We start from the raw sequence: 23,253 nt of genomic DNA, 5'->3' as shown, positions 1-23,253 counted from the left end.
ACCCTAAACCGTCCCCGTCCCCTAACCCTAACCCTAGCCCGAACCCTAACCCTAACCCTTCCCCGAAGCCTGACCCTCACCCGTCCCCTAATCCTAACCCGTACGCTGACACTGACCCGCGCCCCTCACACGTACGCTGCCCCTAAAGCGTTGTCGTACCCTCAACTGGACCCTAAACCGTCCCCGTCCCCTAACCCTAACCCTAGCCCGAACCCTAACCCTAACCCTTCCCCGAAGCCTGACCCTCACCCGTCCCCTAATCCTAACCCGTACGCTGACACTGACCCGCGCCCTCACATGTACACTCCCCCTAAAGCGTTGTCGTACCCTAAGCTGGACCCTAAACCGTCCCCGTCCCCTAACCCTAACCCTAGCCCGAACCCTAACCCTAACCCTTCCCCGAAGCCTGACCCTCACCCGTCCCCTAATCCTAACCCGTACGCTGACACTGACCCCCGCCCTCACACGTACGCTCCCCCTAAAGCATTGTCGTACCCTCACCTGGACCCTAAACCGTCCCCGTCCCCTAACCGTAACCCTAGCCCGAACCCTAACCCTAACCCTTCCCCGAAGCCTGACCCTCACCCGTCCCCTAATCCTAACCCGTTCGCTGACACTGACCCGCGCCCTCACACGTACGCTCCCCCTAAAGCGTTGTCGTACCCTCACCTGTACCCTAAACCGTCCCCGTCCCCTAACCCTAACCCTAGCCCGAACCCTAACCCTAACCCTTCCCCGAAGCCTGACCCTCACCCGTCCCCTAATCCTAACCCGTACGCTGACACTTACCCGCGCCCTCACACGTACGCTGCCCCTAAAGCGTTGTCGTACCCTCAACTGGACCCTAAACCGTCCCCGTCCCCTAACCCTAACCCTAGCCCGAACCCTAACCCTAACCCTTCCCCGAAGCCTGACCCTCACCCGTCCCCTAATCCTAACCCGTTCGCTGACACTGACCCGCGCCCTCACACGTACGCTCCCCCTAAAGCGTTGTCGTACCCTCACCTGTACCCTAAACCGTCCCCGTCCCCTAACCCTAACCCTAGCCCGAACCCTAACCCTAACCCTTCCCCGAAGCCTGACCCTCACCCGTCCCCTAATCCTAACCCGTACGCTGACACTTACCCGCGCCCTCACACGTACGCTGCCCCTAAAGCGTTGTCGTACCCTCAACTGGACCCTAAACCGTCCCCGTCCCCTAACCCTAACCCTAGCCCGAACCCTAACCCTAACCCTTCCCCGAAGCCTGACCCTCACCCGTCCCCTAATCCTAACCCGTACGCTGACACTGACCCGCGCCCTCACATGTACACTCCCCCTAAAGCGTTGTCGTACCCTAAGCTGGACCCTAAACCGTCCCCGTCCCCTAACCCTAACCCTAGCCCGAACCCTAACCCTAACCCTTCCCCGAAGCCTGACCCTCACCCGTCCCCTAATCCTAACCCGTACGCTGACACTGACCCGCGCCCTCACACGTACGCTCCCCCTAAAGCGTTTTCGTACCCTCACCTGGACCCTAAACCGTCCCCGTCCCCTAACCCTAACCCTAGCCCGAACCCTAACCCTAACCCTTCCCCGAAGCCTGAACCTCACCCGTCCCCTAATCCTAACCCGTACGCTGACACTGACCCGCGCCCTCACACGTACGCTCCCCCTAAAGCGTTGTCGTACCCTCACCTGGACCCTAAACCGTCCCCGTCCCCTAACCCTAACCCTAGCCCGAACCCTAACCCTAACCCTTCCCCGAAGCCTGACCCTCACCCGTCCCCTAATCCTAACCCGTACGCTGACACTGACCCGCGCCCTCACACGTACGCTCCCCCTAAAGCGTTGTCGTACCCTCACCTGGACCCTAAACCGTCCCCGTCCCCTAACCCTAACCCTAGCCCCAACCCTAACCCTAACCCTTCCCCGAAGCCTGACCCTCACCCGTCCCCTAATCCTAACCCGTACGCTGACACTGACCCGCGCCCTCACACGTACGCTCCCCCTAAAGCGTTGTCGTACCCTCACCTGGACCCTAAACCGTCCCCGTCCCCTAACCCTAACCCTAGCCCGAACCCTAACCCTAACACTTCCCCGAAGCCTGACCCTCACCCGTCCCCTAATCCTAACCCGTACGCTGACACTGACCCGCGCCCTCACACGTACGCTCCCCGTAAAGCGTTGTCGTACCCTCACCTGGACCCTAAACCGTCCCCGTCCCCTAACCCTAACCCTAGCCCGAACCCTAACCCTAACCCTTCCCCGAAGCCTGACCCTCACCCGTCCCCTAATCCTAACCCGTACGCTGACACTGACCCGCGCCCTCACACGTACGCTCCCCCTAAAGCGTTGTCGTACCCTCACCTGGACCCTAAACCGTCCCCGTCCCCTAACCCTAACCCTAGCCCGAACCCTAACCCTAACCCTTCCCCGAAGCCTGACCCTCACCCGTCCCATAATCCTAACCCGTACGCTGACACTGACCCGCGCCCTCACACGTACGCTCCCCCTAAAGCGTTGTCGTACCCTCACCTGGACCCTAAACCGTCCCCGTCCCCTAACCCTAACCCTAGCCCGAACCCTAACCCTAACCCTTCCCCGAAGCCTGACCCTCACCCGTCCCCTAATCCTAACCCGTACGCTGACACTGACCCGCGCCCTCACACGTACGCTCCCCCTAAAGCGTTGTCGTACCCTCACCTGGACCCTAAACCGTCCCCGTCCCCTAACCCTAACCCTAGCCCCAACCCTAACCCTAACCCTTCCCCGAAGCCTGACCCTCACCCGTCCCCTAATCCTAACCCGTACGCTGACACTGACCCGCGCCCTCACACGTACGCTCCCCCTAAAGCGTTGTCGTACCCTCACCTGGACCCTAAACCGTCCCCGTCCCCTACCCCTAACCCTAGCCCGAACCCTAACCCTAACACTTCCCCGAAGCCTGACCCTCACCCGTCCCCTAATCCTAACCCGTACGCTGACACTGACCCGCGCCCTCACACGTACGCTCCCCCTAAAGCGTTGTCGTACCCTCACCTGGACCCTAAACCGTCCCCGTCCCCTAACCCTAACCCTAGCCCGAACCCTAACCCTAACCCTTCCCCGAAGCCTGACCCTCACCCGTCCCCTAATCCTAACCCGTACGCTGACACTGACCCGCGCCCTCACACGTACGCTCCCCCTAAAGCGTTGTCGTACCCTCACCTGGACCCTAAACCGTCCCCGTCCCCTAACCCTAACCCTAGCCCGAACCCTAACCCTAACCCTTCCCGGAAGCCTGACCCTCACCCGTCCCCTAATCCTAACCCGTACGCTGACACTGACCCGCGCCCTCACACGTACGCTCCCCCTAAAGCGTTGTCGTACCCTCACCTGGACCCTAAACCGTCCCCGTCCCCTAACCCTAACCCTAGCCCGAACCCTAACCCTAACCCTTCCCCGAAGCCTGACCCTCACCCGTCCCCTAATCCTAACCCGTACGCTGACACTGACCCGCGCCCTCACACGTACGCTCCCCCTAAAGCGTTATCGTACCCTCACCTGGACCCTAAACCGTCCCCGTCCCCTAACCCTAACCCTAGCCCGAACCCTAACCCTAACCCTTTCCCGAAGCCTGACCCTCACCCGTCCCCTAATCCTAACCCGTACGCTGACACTGACCCGCGCCCTCACACGTACGCTCCCCCTGAAGCGTTGTCGTACCCTCACCTGGACCCTAAACCGTCCCCGTCCCCTAACCCTAACCCTAGCCCGAACCCTAACCCTAACCCTTCCCCGAAGCCTGACCCTCACCCGTCCCCTAATCCTAACCCGTACGCTGACACTGACCCGCGCCCTCACACGGACGCTCCCCCTAAAGCGTTGTCGTACCCTCACCTGGACCCTAAACCGTCCCCGTCCCCTAACCCTAACCCTAGCCCGAACCCTGACCCTAACCCTTCCCCGAAGCCTGACCCTCACCCGTCCCCTAATCCTAACCCGTACGCTGACACTGACCCGCGCCCTCACACGGACGCTCCCCCTAAAGCGTTGTCGTACCCTCACCTGGACCCTAAACCGTCCCCGTCCCCTAACCCTAACCCTAGACCGAACCCTAACCCTAACCCTTCCCCGAAGCCTGACCCTCACCCGTCCCCTAATCCTAACCCGTACGCTGACATTGACCCGCGCCCTCACACGGACGCTCCCCCTAAAGCGTTGTCGTACGCTCACCTGGACCCTAAACCGTCCCCGTCCCCTAACCCTAACCCTAGCCCGAACCCTAACCCTAACCCTTCCCCGAAGCCTGACCCTCACCCGTCCCCTAATCCTAACCCGTACGCTGACACTGACCCGCGCCCTCACACGGACGCTCCCCCTAAAGCGTTGTCGTACCCTCACCTGGACCCTAAACTGTCCCCGTCCCCTAACCCTAGCCCGAACCCTAACCCTAACCCTTCCCCGAAGCCTGACCCTCACCCGTCCCCTAATCCTAACCCGTACGCTGACACTGACCCGCGCCCTCACACGGACGCTCCCCCTAAAGCGTTGTCGTACCCTCACCTGGACCCTAAACCGTCCCCGTCCCCTAACCCTAACCCTAGCCCGAACCCTAACCCTAACCCTTCCCCAAAGCCTGACACTCACCTGTCCCCTAATCCTAACCCGTACACTGACACTGACCCGCGCCCTCACACGTACGCTCCCCCTAAAGCGTTGTCGTACCCTCACCTGGACCCTAAACCGTCCCCGTCCCCTAACCCTAACCCTAGACCGAACCCTAACCCTAACCCTTCCCCGAAGCCTGACCCTCACCCGTCCCCTAATCCTAACCCGTACGCTGACACTGACCCGCGCCCTCACACGGACGCTCCCCCTAAAGCGTTGTCGTACGCTCACCTGGACCCTAAACCGTCCCCGTCCCCTAACCCTAACCCTAGCCCGAACCCTAACCCTAACCCTTCCCCGAAGCCTGACCCTCACCCGTCCCCTAATCCTAACCCGTACGCTGACACTGACCCGCGCCCTCACACGGACGCTCCCCCTAAAGCGTTGTCGTACCCTCACCTGGACCCTAAACTGTCCCCGTCCCCTAACCCTAGCCCGAACCCTAACCCTAACCCTTCCCCGAAGCCTGACCCACACCCGTCCCCTAATCCTAACCCGTACGCTGACACTGACCCGCGCCCTCACACGGACGCTCCCCCTAAAGCGTTGTCGTACCCTCACCTGGACCCTAAACCGTCCCCGTCCCCTAACCCTAACCCTAGCCCGAACCCTAACCCTAACCCTTCCCCGAAACCTGACCCTCACCCGTCCCCTAATCCTAACCCGTACGCTGACACTGACCCCCGCCCTCACACGTACGCTCCACCTAAAGCGTTGTCGTACCCTCACCTGGACCCTAAACCGTCCCCGTCCCCTAACCGTAACCCTAGCCCGAACCCTAACCCTAACCCTTCCCCGAAGCCTGACCCTCACCCGTCCCGTAATCCTAACCCGTTCGCTGACACTGACCCGCGCCCTCACACGTACGCTCCCCCTAAAGCGTTGTCGTACCCTCACCTGTACCCTAAACCGTCCCCGTCCCCTAACCCTAACCCTAGCCCGAACCCTAACCCTAACCCTTCCCCGAAGCCTGACCCTCACCCGTCCCCTAATCCTAACCCGTACGCTGACACTTACCCGCGCCCTCACACGTACGCTGCCCCTAAAGCGTTGTCGTACCCTCAACTGGACCCTAAACCGTCCCCGTCCCCTAACCGTAACCCTAGCCCGAACCCTAACCCTAACCCTTCCCCGAAGCCTGACCCTCACCCGTCCCGTAATCCTAACCCGTTCGCTGACACTGACCCGCGCCCTCACACGTACGCTCCCCCTAAAGCGTTGTCGTACCCTCACCTGTACCCTAAACCGTCCCCGTCCCCTAACCCTAACCCTAGCCCGAACCCTAACCCTAACCCTTCCCCGAAGCCTGACCCTCACCCGTCCCCTAATCCTAACCCGTACGCTGACACTTACCCGCGCCCTCACACGTACGCTGCCCCTAAAGCGTTGTCGTACCCTCAACTGGACCCTAAACCGTCCCCGTCCCCTAACCCTAACCCTAGCTCGAACCCTAACCCTAAACCTTCCCCGAAGCCTGACCCTCACCCGTCCCCTAATCCTAACCCGTACGCTGACACTGACCCGCGCCCTCACATGTACACTCCCCCTAAAGCGTTGTCGTACCCTAAGCTGGACCCTAAACCGTCCCCGTCCCCTAACCCTAACCCTAGCCCGAACCCTAACCCTAACCCTTCCCCGAATCCTGACCCTCACCCGTCCCCTAATCCTAACCCGTACGCTGACACTGACCCGCGCCCTCACACGTACGCTCCCCCTAAAGCGTTTTCGTACCCTCACCTGGACCCTAAACCGTCCCCGTCCCCTAACCCTAACCCTAGCCCGAACCCTAACCCTAACCCTTCCCCGAAGCCTGAACCTCACCCGTCCCCTAATCCTAACCCGTACGCTGACACTGACCCGCGCCCTCACACGTACGCTCCCCCTAAAGCGTTGTCGTACCCTCACCTGGACCCTAAACCGTCCCCGTCCCCTAACCCTAACCCTAGCCCGAACCCTAACCCTAACCCTTCCCCGAAGCCTGACCCTCACCCGTCCCCTAATCCTAACCCGTACGCTGACACTGACCCGCGCCCTCACACGTACGCTCCCCCTAAAGCGTTGTCGTACCCTCACCTGGACCCTAAACCGTCCCCGTCCCCTAACCCTAACCCTAGCCCCAACCCTAACCCTAACCCTTCCCCGAAGCCTGACCCTCACCCGTCCCCTAATCCTAACCCGTACGCTGACACTGACCCGCGCCCTCACACGTACGCTCCCCCTAAAGCGTTGTCGTACCCTCACCTGGACCCTAAACCGTCCCCGTCCCCTAACCCTAACCCTAGCCCGAACCCTAACCCTAACACTTCCCCGAAGCCTGACCCTCACCCGTCCCCTAATCCTAACCCGTACGCTGACACTGACCCGCGCCCTCACACGTACGCTCCCCCTAAAGCGTTGTCGTACCCTCACCTGGACCCTAAACCGTCCCCGTCCCCTAACCCTAACCCTAGCCCGAACCCTAACCCTAACCCTTCCCCGAAGCCTGACCCTCACCCGTCCCCTAATCCTAACCCGTACGCTGACACTGACCCGCGCCCTCACACGTACGCTCCCCCTAAAGCGTTGTCGTACCCTCACCTGGACCCTAAACCGTCCCCGTCCCCTAACCCTAACCCTAGCCCGAACCCTAACCCTAACCCTTCCCCGAAGCCTGACCCTCACCCGTCCCCTAATCCTAACCCGTACGCTGACACTGACCCGCGCCCTCACACGTACGCTCCCCCTAAAGCGTTGTCGTACCCTCACCTGGACCCTAAACCGTCCCCGTCCCCTAACCCTAACCCTAGCCCGAACCCTAACCCTAACCCTTCCCCGAAGCCTGACCCTCACCCGTCCCCTAATCCTAACCCGTACGCTGACACTGACCCGCGCCCTCACACGTACGCTCCCCCTAAAGCGTTGTCGTACCCTCACCTGGACCCTAAACCGTCCCCGTCCCCTAACCCTAACCCTAGCCCGAACCCTAACCCTAACCCTTCCCCGAAGCCTGACCCTCACCCGTCCCCTAATCCTAACCCGTACGCTGACACTGACCCGCGCCCTCACACGTACGCTCCCCCTAAAGCGTTGTCGTACCCTCACCTGGACCCTAAACCGTCCCCGTCCCCTAACCCTAACCCTAGCCCCAACCCTAACCCTAACCCTTCCCCGAAGCCTGACCCTCACCCGTCCCCTAATCCTAACCCGTACGCTGACACTGACCCGCGCCCTCACACGTACGCTCCCCCTAAAGCGTTGTCGTACCCTCACCTGGACCCTAAACCGTCCCCGTCCCCTACCCCTAACCCTAGCCCGAACCCTAACCCTAACACTTCCCCGAAGCCTGACCCTCACCCGTCCCCTAATCCTAACCCGTACGCTGACACTGACCCGCGCCCTCACACGTACGCTCCCCCTAAAGCGTTGTCGTACCCTCACCTGGACCCTAAACCGTCCCCGTCCCCTAACCCTAACCCTAGCCCGAACCCTAACCCTAACCCTTCCCCGAAGCCTGACCCTCACCCGTCCCCTAATCCTAACCCGTACGCTGACACTGACCCGCGCCCTCACACGTACGCTCCCCCTAAAGCGTTGTCGTACCCTCACCTGGACCCTAAACCGTCCCCGTCCCCTAACCCTAACCCTAGCCCGAACCCTAACCCTAACCCTTCCCGGAAGCCTGACCCTCACCCGTCCCCTAATCCTAACCCGTACGCTGACACTGACCCGCGCCCTCACACGTACGCTCCCCCTAAAGCGTTGTCGTACCCTCACCTGGACCCTAAACCGTCCCCGTCCCCTAACCCTAACCCTAGCCCGAACCCTAACCCTAACCCTTCCCCGAAGCCTGACCCTCACCCGTCCCCTAATCCTAACCCGTACGCTGACACTGACCCGCGCCCTCACACGTACGCTCCCCCTAAAGCGTTATCGTACCCTCACCTGGACCCTAAACCGTCCCCGTCCCCTAACCCTAACCCTAGCCCGAACCCTAACCCTAACCCTTCCCCGAAGCCTGACCCTCACCCGTCCCCTAATCCTAACCCGTACGCTGACACTGACCCGCGCCCTCACACGTACGCTCCCCCTAAAGCGTTGTCGTACCCTCACCTGGACCCTAAACCGTCCCCGTCCCCTAACCCTAACCCTAGCCCGAACCCTAACCCTAACCCTTCCCCGAAGCCTGACCCTCACCCGTCCCCTAATCCTAACCCGTACGCTGACACTGACCCGCGCCCTCACACGGACGCTCCCCCTAAAGCGTTGTCGTACCCTCACCTGGACCCTAAACCGTCCCCGTCCCCTAACCCTAACCCTAGCCCGAACCCTGACCCTAACCCTTCCCCGAAGCCTGACCCTCACCCGTCCCCTAATCCTAACCCGTACGCTGACACTGACCCGCGCCCTCACACGGACGCTCCCCCTAAAGCGTTGTCGTACCCTCACCTGGACCCTAAACCGTCCCCGTCCCCTAACCCTAACCCTAGACCGAACCCTAACCCTAACCCTTCCCCGAAGCCTGACCCTCACCCGTCCCCTAATCCTAACCCGTACGCTGACATTGACCCGCGCCCTCACACGGACGCTCCCCCTAAAGCGTTGTCGTACGCTCACCTGGACCCTAAACCGTCCCCGTCCCCTAACCCTAACCCTAGCCCGAACCCTAACCCTAACCCTTCCCCGAAGCCTGACCCTCACCCGTCCCCTAATCCTAACCCGTACGCTGACACTGACCCGCGCCCTCACACGGACGCTCCCCCTAAAGCGTTGTCGTACCCTCACCTGGACCCTAAACTGTCCCCGTCCCCTAACCCTAGCCCGAACCCTAACCCTAACCCTTCCCCGAAGCCTGACCCTCACCCGTCCCCTAATCCTAACCCGTACGCTGACACTGACCCGCGCCCTCACACGGACGCTCCCCCTAAAGCGTTGTCGTACCCTCACCTGGACCCTAAACCGTCCCCGTCCCCTAACCCTAACCCTAGCCCGAACCCTAACCCTAACCCTTCCCCAAAGCCTGACACTCACCTGTCCCCTAATCCTAACCCGTACACTGACACTGACCCGCGCCCTCACACGTACGCTCCCCCTAAAGCGTTGTCGTACCCTCACCTGGACCCTAAACCGTCCCCGTCCCCTAACCCTAACCCTAGACCGAACCCTAACCCTAACCCTTCCCCGAAGCCTGACCCTCACCCGTCCCCTAATCCTAACCCGTACGCTGACACTGACCCGCGCCCTCACACGGACGCTCCCCCTAAAGCGTTGTCGTACGCTCACCTGGACCCTAAACCGTCCCCGTCCCCTAACCCTAACCCTAGCCCGAACCCTAACCCTAACCCTTCCCCGAAGCCTGACCCTCACCCGTCCCCTAATCCTAACCCGTACGCTGACACTGACCCGCGCCCTCACACGGACGCTCCCCCTAAAGCGTTGTCGTACCCTCACCTGGACCCTAAACTGTCCCCGTCCCCTAACCCTAGCCCGAACCCTAACCCTAACCCTTCCCCGAAGCCTGACCCACACCCGTCCCCTAATCCTAACCCGTACGCTGACACTGACCCGCGCCCTCACACGGACGCTCCCCCTAAAGCGTTGTCGTACCCTCACCTGGACCCTAAACCGTCCCCGTCCCCTAACCCTAACCCTAGCCCGAACCCTAACCCTAACCCTTCCCCGAAGCCTGACCCTCACCCGTCCCCTAATCCTAACCCGTACGCTGACACTGACCCGCGCCCTCACACGTACGCTCCCCCTAAAGCGTTGTCGTACCCTCACCTGGACCCTAAACCGTCCCCGTCCCCTAACCCTAACCCTAGCCCGAACCCTAACCCTAACCCTTCCCCGAAGCCTGACCCTCACCCGTCCCCTAATCCTAACCCGTACGCTGACACTGACCCGCGCCCTCACACGTACGCTCCCCCTAAAGCGTTGTCGTACCCTCACCTGGACCCTAAACCGTCCCCGTCCCCTAACCCTAACCCTAGCCCGAACCCTAACCCTAACCCTTCCCCGAAACCTGACCCTCACCCGTCCCCTAATCCTAACCCGTACGCTGACACTGACCCCCGCCCTCACACGTACGCTCCCCCTAAAGCGTTGTCGTACCCTCACCTGGACCCTAAACCGTCCCCGTCCCCTAACCGTAACCCTAGCCCGAACCCTAACCCTAACCCTTCCCCGAAGCCTGACCCTCACCCGTCCCGTAATCCTAACCCGTTCGCTGACACTGACCCGCGCCCTCACACGTACGCTCCCCCTAAAGCGTTGTCGTACCCTCACCTGTACCCTAAACCGTCCCCGTCCCCTAACCCTAACCCTAGCCCGAACCCTAACCCTAACCCTTCCCCGAAGCCTGACCCTCACCCGTCCCCTAATCCTAACCCGTACGCTGACACTTACCCGCGTCCTCACACGTACGCTGCCCCTAAAGCGTTGTCGTACCCTCAACTGGACCCTAAACCGTCCCCGTCCCCTAACCCTAACCCTAGCTCGAACCCTAACCCTAAACCTTCCCCGAAGCCTGACCCTCACCCGTCCCCTAATCCTAACCCGTACGCTGACACTGACCCGCGCCCTCACATGTACACTCCCCCTAAAGCGTTGTCGTACCCTAAGCTGGACCCTAAACCGTCCCCGTCCCCTAACCCTAACCCTAGCCCGAACCCTAACCCTAACCCTTCCCCGAATCCTGACCCTCACCCGTCCCCTAATCCTAACCCGTACGCTGACACTGACCCGCGCCCTCACACGTACGCTCCCCCTAAAGCGTTTTCGTACCCTCACCTGGACCCTAAACCGTCCCCGTCCCCTAACCCTAACCCTAGCCCGAACCCTAACCCTAACCCTTCCCCGAAGCCTGAACCTCACCCGTCCCCTAATCCTAACCCGTACGCTGACACTGACCCGCGCCCTCACACGTACGCTCCCCCTAAAGCGTTGTCGTACCCTCACCTGGACCCTAAACCGTCCCCGTCCCCTAACCCTAACCCTAGCCCGAACCCTAACCCTAACCCTTCCCCGAAGCCTGACCCTCACCCGTCCCCTAATCCTAACCCGTACGCTGACACTGACCCGCGCCCTCACACGTACGCTCCCCCTAAAGCGTTGTCGTACCCTCACCTGGACCCTAAACCGTCCCCGTCCCCTAACCCTAACCCTAGCCCCAACCCTAACCCTAACCCTTCCCCGAAGCCTGACCCTCACCCGTCCCCTAATCCTAACCCGTACGCTGACACTGACCCGCGCCCTCACACGTACGCTCCCCCTAAAGCGTTGTCGTACCCTCACCTGGACCCTAAACCGTCCCCGTCCCCTAACCCTAACCCTAGCCCGAACCCTAACCCTAACACTTCCCCGAAGCCTGACCCTCACCCGTCCCCTAATCCTAACCCGTACGCTGACACTGACCCGCGCCCTCACACGTACGCTCCCCCTAAAGCGTTGTCGTACCCTCACCTGGACCCTAAACCGTCCCCGTCCCCTAACCCTAACCCTAGCCCGAACCCTAACCCTAACCCTTCCCCGAAGCCTGACCCTCACCCGTCCCCTAATCCTAACCCGTACGCTGACACTGACCCGCGCCCTCACACGTACGCTCCCCCTAAAGCGTTGTCGTACCCTCACCTGGACCCTAAACCGTCCCCGTCCCCTAACCCTAACCCTAGCCCGAACCCTAACCCTAACCCTTCCCCGAAGCCTGACCCTCACCCGTCCCCTAATCCTAACCCGTACGCTGACACTGACCCGCGCCCTCACACGTACGCTCCCCCTAAAGCGTTGTCGTACCCTCACCTGGACCCTAAACCGTCCCCGTCCCCTAACCCTAACCCTAGCCCGAACCCTAACCCTAACCCTTCCCCGAAGCCTGACCCTCACCCGTCCCCTAATCCTAACCCGTACGCTGACACTGACCCGCGCCCTCACACGTACGCTCCCCCTAAAGCGTTGTCGTACCCTCACCTGGACCCTAAACCGTCCCCGTCCCCTAACCCTAACCCTAGCCCGAACCCTAACCCTAACCCTTCCCCGAAGCCTGACCCTCACCCGTCCCCTAATCCTAACCCGTACGCTGACACTGACCCGCGCCCTCACACGTACGCTCCCCCTAAAGCGTTGTCGTACCCTCACCTGGACCCTAAACCGTCCCCGTCCCCTAACCCTAACCCTAGCCCGAACCCTAACCCTAACCCTTCCCCGAAGCCTGACCCTCACCCGTCCCCTAATCCTAACCCGTACGCTGACACTGACCCGCGCCCTCACACGTACGCTCCCCTTAAAGCGTTGTCGTACCCTCACCTGGACCCTAAACGGTCCCCGTCCCCTAACCCTAACCCTAGCCCGAACCCTAACCCTAACCCTTCCCCGAAGCCTGACCCTCACCCGTCCCCTAATCCTAACCCGTACGCTGACACTGACCCCCGCCCTCACACGTACGCTCCCCCTAAAGCGTTGTCGTACCCTCACCTGGACCCTAAACCGTCCCCGTCCCCTAACCCTAACCCTAGCCCGAACCCTAACCCTAACCCTTCCCCGAAGCCTGACCCTAACCCGTCCCCTAATCCTAACCCGTACGCTGACACTGATCCGCGCCCTCACACGTACGCTCCCCCTAAAGCGTTGTCGTACCCTCACCTGGACCCTAAACCGTCCCCGTCCCCTAACCCTAACCCTAGCCCGAACCCTAACTTTAACACTTCCCCGAAGCCTGACCCTCACCCGTCCCCTAATCCTAACCCGTACGCTGACACTGACCCGCGCCCTCACACGTACGCTCCCCCTAAAGCGTTGTCGTACCCTCACCTGGACCCTAAACCGTCCCCGTCCCCTAACCCTAACCCTAGCCCGAACCCTAACCCTAACCCTTCCCCGAAGCCTGACCCTCACCCGTCCCCTAATCCTAACCCGTACGCTGACACTGACCCGCGCCCTCACACGTACGCTCCCCCTAAAGCGTTGTCGTACCCTCACCTGGACCCTAAACCGTCCCCGTCCCCTAACCCTAACCCTAGCCCAAACCCTAACCATAACACTTCCCCGAAGCCTGACCCTCACCCGTCCCCTAATCCTAACCCGTACGCTGACACTGACCCGCGCCCTCACACGTACGCTCCCCCTAAAGCGTTGTCGTACCCTCACCTGGACCCTAAACCGTCCCCGTCCCCTAACCCTAACCCTAGCCCGAAACCTAACCCTAACCCTTCCCCGAAGCCTGACCCTCACCCGTCCCCTAATCCTAACCCGTACGCTGACACTGACCCGCGCCCTCACACGTACGCTCCCCCTAAAACGTTGTCGTACCCTCACCTGGACCCTAAACCGTCCCCGTCCCCTAACACTAACCCTAGCCCGAACCCTAACCCTAACCCTTCCCCGAAGCCTGACCCTCACCCGTCCCCTAATCCTAACCCGTACGCTGACACTGACCCGCGCCCTCACACGTACGCTCCCCCTAAAGCGTTGTCGTACCCTCACCTGGACCCTAAACCGTCCCCGTCCCCTAACCCTAACCCTAGCCCCAACCCTAACCCTAACCCTTCCCCGAAGCCTGACCCTCACCCGTCCCCTAATCCTAACCCGTACGCTGACACTGACCCGCGCCCTCACACGTACGCTCTCCCTAAAGCGTTGTCGTACCCTCACCTGGACCCTAAACCGTCCCCGTCCCCTAACCCTAACCCTAGCCCGAACCCTAACGCTAACCCTTCCCCGAAGCCTGACCCTCACCCGTCCCCTAATCCTAACCCCTACGCTGACACTGACCCGCGCCCTCACACGTACGCTCCCCCTAAAGCGTTATCGTACCCTCACCTGGACCCTAAACCGTCCCCGTCCCCTAACCCTAACCCTAGCCCGAACCCTAACCCTAACCCTTCCCCGAAGCCTGACCCTCACCCGTCCCCTAATCCTAACCCGTACGCTGACACTGACCCGCACCCTCACACGTACGCTCCCCCTAAAGCGTTGTCGTACCCTCACCTGGACCCTAAACCGTCCCCGTCCCCTAACCCTAACCCTAGCCCGAACCCTAACCCTAACCCTTCCCCGAAGCCTGACCCTCACCCGTCCCCTAATCCTAACCCGTACGCTGACACTGACCCGCGCCCTCACACGGACGCTCCCCCTAAAGCGTTGTCGTACCCTCACCTGGACCCTAAACCGTCCCCGTCCCCTAACCCTAACCCTAGCCCGAACCCTCACCCTAACCCTTCCCCGAAGCCTGACCCTCACCCGTCCCCTAATCCTAACCCGTACGCTGACACTGACCCGCGCCCTCACACGGACGCTCCCCCTAAAGCGTTGTCGTACCCTCACCTGGACCCTAAACCGTCCCCGTCCCCTAACCCTAACCCTAGACCGAACCCTAACCCTATCCCTTCCCCGAAGCCTGACCCTCACCCGTCCCCTAATCCTAACCCGTACGCTGACACTGACCCGCGCCCTCACACGGACGCTCCCTCTAAAGCGTTGTCGTACGCTCACCTGGACCCTAAACCGTCCCCGTCCCCTAACCCTAACCCTAGCCCGAACCCTAACCCTAACCCTTCCCCGAAGCCTGACCCTCACCCGTCCCCTAATCCTAACCCGTACGCTGACACTGACCCGCGCCCTCACACGGACGCTCCCCCTAAAGCGTTGTCGTACCCTCACCTGGACCCTAAACTGTCCCCGTCCCCTAACCCTAGCCCGAACCCTAACCCTAACCCTTCCCCGAAGCCTGACCCTCACCCGTCCCCTAATCCTAACCCGTACGCTGACACTGACCCGCGCCCTCACACGTACGCTCCCCCTAAAGCGTTGTCGTACCCTCACCTGGACCCTAAACCGTCCCCGTCCCCTAACCCTAACCCTAGCCCGAACCCTAACCCTAACCCTTCCCCAAAGCCTGACACTCACCCGTCCCCTAATCCTAACCCGTACACTGACACTGACCCGCGCCCTCACACGTACGCTCCCCCTAAAGCGTTGTCGTACCCTCACCTGGACCCTAAACCGTCCCCGTCCCCTAACCCTAACCCTAGCCCGAACCCTATCCCTAACCCTTCCCCGAAGCCTGACCCTCATCCGTCCCCTAATCCTAACCCGTACGCTGACACTGACCCGCGCCCTCACACGTACGCTCCCCCTAAAGCGTTGTCGTACCCTCACCTGGACCCTAAACCGTCCCCGTCCCCTAACCCTAACCCTAGCCCGAACCCTAACCCTAACCCTTCCCCGAAGCCTGACCCTCACCCGTCCCCTAATCCTAACCCGTACGCTGACACTGACCCGCGCCCTCACACGTACGCTCCCCCTAAAGCGTTGTCGTACCCTCACCTGGACCCTAAACCGTCCCCGTCCCCTAACCCTAACCCTAGCCCGAACCCTAACCCTAACCCTTCCCCGAAACCTGACCCTCACCCGTCCCCTAATCCTAACCCGTACGCTGACACTGACCCGCGCCCTCACACGTATGCTCCCCCTAAAGCGTTGTCGTACCCTCACCTGGACCCTAAACCGTCCCCGTCCCCTAACCCTAACCCTAGCCCGAAACCTAACCCAAACCCTTCCCCGAAGCCTGACCCTCACCCGTCCCCTAATCCTAACCCGTACGCTGACACTGACCCGCGCCCTCACACGTACGCTCCCCCTAAAGCGTTGTCGTACCCTCACCTGGACCCTAAACCGTCCCCGTCCCCTAACCCTAACCCTAGCCCGAACCCTAACCCTAACCCTTCCCCGAAGCCTGACCCTCACCCGTCCCCTAATCCTAATCCGTACGCTGACACTGACCCGCGCCCTCACACGTACGCTCCCCCTAAAGCATTGTCGTACCCTCACCTGGACCCTAAACCGTCCCCGTCCCCTAACCCTAACCCTAGCCCGAACCCTAACCCTTCCCAGAAGCCTGACCCTCACCCGTCCCCTAATCCTAACCCGTACGCTGACACTGACCCGCGCCCTCACACGTACGCTCCCCCTAAAGCGTTGTCGTACCCTCACCTGGACTCTAAACCGTCCCTGTCCCCTAACCCTAACCCTAGCCCCAACCCTAACCCTAACCCTTCCCCGAAGCCTGACCCTCACCCGTCCCCTAATCCTAACCCGTACGCTGACACTGACCCTCACCCTCTCACGTACGCTCCCCCTAAAGCGTTGTCGTACCCTCACCTGGACCCTAAACCGTCCCCGTCCCCTAACCCTAACCCTAGCCCGAACCCTAACCCTAACCCTTCCCCGAAGCCTGACCCTCACCCGTCCCCTAATCCTAACCCGTTCGCTGACACTGACCCGCGCCCTCACACGTACGCTCCCCCTAAAGCGTTGTCGTACCCTCACCTGGACCCTAAACCGTCCCCGTCCCCTAACCCTAACCCTAGCCCGAACCCTAACCCTAACCCTTCCCCGAAGCCTGACCCTCACCCGTCCCCTAATCCTAACCCGTACGCTGACACTGACCCGCGCCCTCACATGTACGCTCCCCCTAAAGCGTTGTCGTACCCTCACCTGGACCCTAAACCGTCCCCGTCCCCTAACCCTAACCCTAGCCCGAACCCTAACCCTAACCCTTCCCCGAAGCCTGACCCTCACCCGTCCCCTAATCCTAACCCGTACGCTGACACTGACCCGCGCCCTCACACGGACGCTCCCCCTAAAGCGTTGTCGTACCCTCACCTGGACCCTAAACCGTCCCCGTCCCCTAACCCTAACCCTAGCCCGAACCCTGACCCTAACCCTTCCCCGAAGCCTGACCCTCACCCGTCCCCTAATCCTAACCCGTACGCTGACACTGACCCCCGCCCTCACACGGACGCTCCCCCTAAAGCGTTGTCGTACCCTCACCTGGACCCTAAACCGTCCCCGTCCCCTAACCCTAACCCTAGACCGAACCCTAACCCTAACCCTTCCCCGAAGCCTGACCCTCACCCGTCCCCTAATCCTAACCCGTACGCTGACACTGACCCGCGCCCTCACACGGACGCTCCCCCTAAAGCGTTGTCGTACGCTCACCTGGACCCTAAACCGTCCCCGTCCCCTAACCCTAACCCTAGCCCGAACCCTAACCCTAACCCTTCCCCGAAGCCTGACCCTCACCCGTCCCCTAATCCTAACCCGTACGCTAACACTGACCCGCGCCCTCACACGGACGCTCCCCCTAAAGCGTTGTCGTACCCTCACCTGGACCCTAAACCGTCCCCGTCCCCTAACCCTAACCCTAGCCCGAACCCTAACCCTAACCCTTCCCCAAAGCCTGACACTCACCCGTTCCCTAATCCTAACCCGTACACTGACACTGACCCGCGCCCTCACACGTACGCTCCCCCTAAAGCGTTGTCGTACCCTCACCTGGACCCTAAACCGTCCCCGTCCCCTAACCCTAACCCTAGCCCGAACCCTATCCCTAACCCTTCCCCGAAGCCTGACCCTCATCCGTCCCCTAATCCTAACCCGTACGCTGACACTGACCCGCGCCCTCACACGTACGCTCCCCCTAAAGCGTTGTCGTACCCTCACCTGGACCCTAAACCGTCCCCGTCCCCTAACCCTAACCCTAGCCCGAACCCTAACCCTAACCCTTCCCCGAAGCCTGACCCTCACCCGTCCCCTAATCCTAACCCGTACGCTGACACTGACCCGCGCCCTCACACGTACGCTCCCCCTAAAGCGTTGTCGTACCCTCACCTGGACCCTAAACCGTCCCCGTCCCCTAACCCTAACCCTAGCCCGAACCCTAACCCTAACCCTTCCCCGAAGCCTGACCCTCACCCGTTCCCTAATCCTAACCCGTACGCTGACACTGACCCGCGCCCTCACACGTACGCTCCCCCTAAAGCGTTGTCGTACCCTCACCTGGACCCTAAACCGTCCCCGTCCCCTAACCCTAACCCTAGCCCGAACCCTAAACATTCCCAGAAGCCTGACCCTCACCCGTCCCCTAATCCTAACCCGTACGCTGACACTGACCCGCGCCCTCACACGTACGCTCCCCCTAAAGCGTTGTCGTACCCTCACCTGGACCCTAAACCGTCCCCGTCCCCTAACCCTAACCCTAGCCCGAACCCTAACCCTAACCCTTCCCCGAAGCCTGACCCTCACCCGTCCCCTAATCCTAACCCGTTCGCTGACACTGACCCGCGCCCTCACACGTACGCTCCCCCTAAAGCGTTGTCGTACCCTCACCTGTACCCTAAACCGTCAACGTCCCCTAACCCTAACCCTAGCCCGAAACCTAACCCTAACCCTTCCCCGAAGCCTGACCCTCACCCGTCCCCTAATCCTAACCCGTACGCTGACACTGACCCGCGCCCTCACACGTACGCTGCCCCTAAAGCGTTGTCGTACCCTCAACTGGACCCTAAACCGTCCCCGTCCCCTAACCCTAACCCTAGCCCGAACCCTAACCCTAACCCTTCCCCGAAGCCTGACCCTCACCCGTCCCCTAATCCTAACCCGTACGCTGACACTGACCCGCGCCCTCACATGTACGCTCCCCCTAAAGCGTTGTCGTACCCTAAGCTGGACCCTAAAACGTCCCCGTCCCCTAACCCTAACCCTAGCCCGAACCCTAACCCTAACACTTCCCCGAAGCCTGACCCTCACCCGTCCCCTAATCCTAACCCGTACGCTGACACTGACCCGCGCCCTCACACGGACGGTCCCCCTAAAGCGTTGTCGTACCCTCACCTGGACCCTAAACCGTCCCCGTCCCCTAACCCTAACCCTAGCCCGAACCCTAACCCTAACCCTTCCCCGAAGCCTGACCCTCACCCGTCCCCTAATCCTAACCCGTACGCTGACACTGACCCGCGTCCTCACATGGACGCTCCCCTTAAAGCGTTGTCGTACGCTCACCTGGACCCTAAACCGTCCCCGTCCCCTAACCCTAACCCTAGCCCGAACCCTAACCCTAACCCTTCCCCGAAGCCTGACCCTCACCCGTCCCCTAATCCTAACCCGTACGCTGACACTGACCCGCGCCCTCACACGGACGCTCCCCCTAAAGCGTTGTGGTACCCTCACCTGGACCCTAAACCGTCCCCATCCCCTAACCCTAACCCTAGCCCGAACCCTAACCCTAACCCTTCCCCGAAGCCTGACCCTCACCCGTCCCCTAATCCTAAACCGTACGCTGACACTGACCCGCGCCCTCACACGTACGCTCCCCCTAAAGCGTTGTCGTACGCTCACCTGGACCCTAAACCGTCCCCGTCCCCTAACCCTAACCCTAGACCGAACCCTAACCCTAACCCTTCCCCGAAGCCTGACCCTCACCCGTCCCCTAATCCTAACCCGTACGCTGACACTGACCCGCGCCCTCACACGGACGCTCCCCCTAAAGCGTTGTCGTACGCTCACCTGGACCCTAAACCGTCCCCGTCCCCTAACCCTAACCCTAGCCCGAACCCTAACCCTAACCCTTTCCCGAAGCCTGACCCTCACCCGTCCCCTAATCCTAACCCGTACGCTGACACTGACCCGCGCCCTCACACGTACGCTCCCCCTAAAGCGTTGTCGTACCCTCACCTGGACCCTAAACTGTCCCCGTCCCCTAACCCTAGCCCGAACCCTAACCCTAACCGTTCCCCGAAGCCTGACCCTCACCCGTCCCCTATTCCTAACCCGTACGCTGACACTGACCCGCGCCCTCACACGGACGCTCCCCCTAAAGCGTTGTCGTACCCTCACCTGGACCCTAAACCGTCCCCGTCCCCTAACCCTAACCCTAGCCCGAACCCTAACCCCAACCCTTCCCCGAAGCCTGACCCTCACCCGTCCCCTAATCCTAACCCGTACGCTGACACTGACCCGCGCCCTCACACGTACGCTCCCCCTAAAGCGTTGTCGTACCCTCACCTGGACCCTAAACCGTCCCCGTCCCCTAACCCTAACCCTAGCCCGAACCCTAACCCTAACCCTTCCCCGAAGCCTGACCCTCACCCGTCCCCTAATCCTAACCCGTACGCTGACACTGACCCGCGCCCTCACACGTACGCTCCCCCTAAAGCGTTGTCGTACCCTCACCTGGACCCTAAACCGTCCCCGTCCCCTAACCCTAACCCTAGCCCGAACCCTAACCCTAACCCTTCCCCGAAGCCTGACCCTCACCCGTCCCCTAATCCTAACCCGTACGCTGACACTGACCCGCGCCCTCACACGTACGCTCCCCCTAAAGCGTTGTCGTACCCTCACCTGGACCCTAAACAGTCCCCGTCCCCTAACCCTAACCCTAGCCCGAACCCTAACCCTAACCCTTCCCCGAAGCCTGACGCTCACCCGTCCCCTAATCCTAATCCGTACGCTGACACTGACCCGCGCCCTCACACGGACGCTCCCCCTAAAGCGTTGTCGTACCCTCACCTGGACCCTAAACCGTCCCCGTCCCCTAACCCTAACCCTAGCCCGAACCCTAACCCTAACCCTTCCCCGAAGACTGACCCTCACCCGTCCCCTAATCCTAACACGTACGCTGACAATGACCCGCGCCCTCACACGTACGCTCCCCCTAAAGCGTTGTCGTACCCTCACCTGGACCCTAAACCGTCCCCGTCCCCTAACCCTAACCCTAGCCCGAACCCTAACCCTAACCCTTCCCCGAAGCCTGACCCTCACCCGTCCCCTAATCCTAACCCGTACGCTGACACTGACCCGCGCCCTCACACGTACGCTCCCCCTAAAGCGTTGTCGTACCCTCACCTGGACCCTAAACCGTCCCCGTCCCCTAACCCTAACCCTAGCCCGAACCCTAACCCTAACCCTTCCCCGAAACCTGACCCTCACCCGTCCTCTAATCCTAACCCGTACGCTGACACTGACCCGCGCCCTCACACGTATGCTCCCCCTAAAGCGTTGTCGTACCCTCACCTGGACCCTAAACCGTCCCCGTCCCCTAACCCTAACCCTAGCCCGAAACCTAACCCAAACCCTTCCCCGAAGCCTGACCCTCACCCGTCCCCTAATCCTAACCCGTACGCTGACACTGACCCGCGCCCTCACACGTACGCTCCCCCTAAAGCGTTGTCGTACCCTCACCTGGACCCTAAACCGTCCCCGTCCCCTAACCCTAACCCTAGCCCGAACCCTAACCCTAACCCTTCCCCGAAGCCTGACCCTCACCCGTCCCCTAATCCTAATCCGTACGCTGACACTGACCCGCGCCCTCACACGTACGCTCCCCCTAAAGCGTTGTCGTACCCTCACCTGGACCCTAAACCGTCCCCGTCCCCTAACCCTAACCCTAGCCCGAACCCTAACCCTTCCCAGAAGCCTGACCCTCACCCGAACCCTAATCCTAACCCGTACGCTGACACTGACCCGCGCCCTCACACGTACGCTCCCCCTAAAGCGTTGTCGTACCCTCACCTGGACTCTAAACCGTCCCTGTCCCCTAACCCTAACCCTAGCCCCAACCCTAACCCTAACCCTTCCCCGAAGCCTGACCCTCACCCGTCCCCTAATCCTAACCCGTACGCTGACACTGACCCTCACCCTCTCACGTACGCTCCCCCTAAAGCGTTGTCGTACCCTCACCTGGACCCTAAACCGTCCCCGTCCCCTAACCCTAACCCTAGCCCGAACCCTAACCCTAACCCTTCCCCGAAGCCTGACCCTCACCCGTCCCCTAATCCTAACCCGTTCGCTGACACTGACCCGCGCCCTCACACGTACGCTCCCCCTAAAGCGTTGTCGTACCCTCACCTGGACCCTAAACCGTCCCCGTCCCCTAACCCTAACCCTAGCCCGAACCCTAACCCTAACCCTTCCCCGAAGCCTGACCCTCACCCGTCCCCTAATCCTAACCCGTACGCTGACACTGACCCGCGCCCTCACACGTACGCTCCCCCTAAAGCGTTGTCGTACCCTCACCTGGACCCTAAACCGTCCCCGTCCCCTAACCCTAACCCTAGCCCGAACCCTAACCCTAACCCTTCCCCGAAGCCTGACCCTCACCCGTCCCCTAATCCTAACCCGTACGCTGACACTGACCCGCGCCCTCACACGGACGCTCCCCCTAAAGCGTTGTCGTACCCTCACCTGGACCCTAAACCGTCCCCGTCCCCTAACCCTAACCCTAGCCCGAACCCTGACCCTAACCCTTCCCCGAAGCCTGACCCTCACCCGTCCCCTAATCCTAACCCGTACGCTGACACTGACCCGCGCCCTCACACGGACGCTCCCCCTAAAGCGTTGTCGTACCCTCACCTGGACCCTAAACCGTCCCCGTCCCCTAACCCTAACCCTAGCCCGAACCCTAACACTTCCCAGAAGCCTGACCCTCACCCGTTCCCTAATCCTAACCCGTACGCTGACACTGACCCGCGCCCTCACACGTACGCTCCCCCTAAAGCGTTGTCGTACCCTCACCTGGACCCTAAACCGTCCCCGTCCCCTAACCCTAACCCTAGCCCGAACCCTAACCCTTCCCAGAAGCCTGACCCTCACCCGTCCCCTAATCCTAACCCGTACGCTGACACTGACCCGCGCCCTCACACGTACGCTCCCCCTAAAGCGTTGTCGTACCCTCACCTGGACCCTAAACCGTCCCCGTCCCCTAACCCTAACCCTAGCCCGAACCCTAACCCTAACCCTTCCCCGAAGCCTGACCCTCACCCGTCCCCTAATCCTAACCCGTTCGCTGACACTGACCCGCGCCCTCACACGTAC

The sequence above is a fragment of the Grampus griseus genome (genome assembly GCF_964374135.1).
Source record: "Grampus griseus genome assembly, chromosome: 17".
Classification (NCBI taxonomy): Eukaryota; Metazoa; Chordata; class Mammalia; order Artiodactyla; family Delphinidae; genus Grampus; species Grampus griseus.
The sequence above is the reverse complement of the archived record's forward strand: the minus strand, read 5'-3'. Positions refer to the sequence as shown.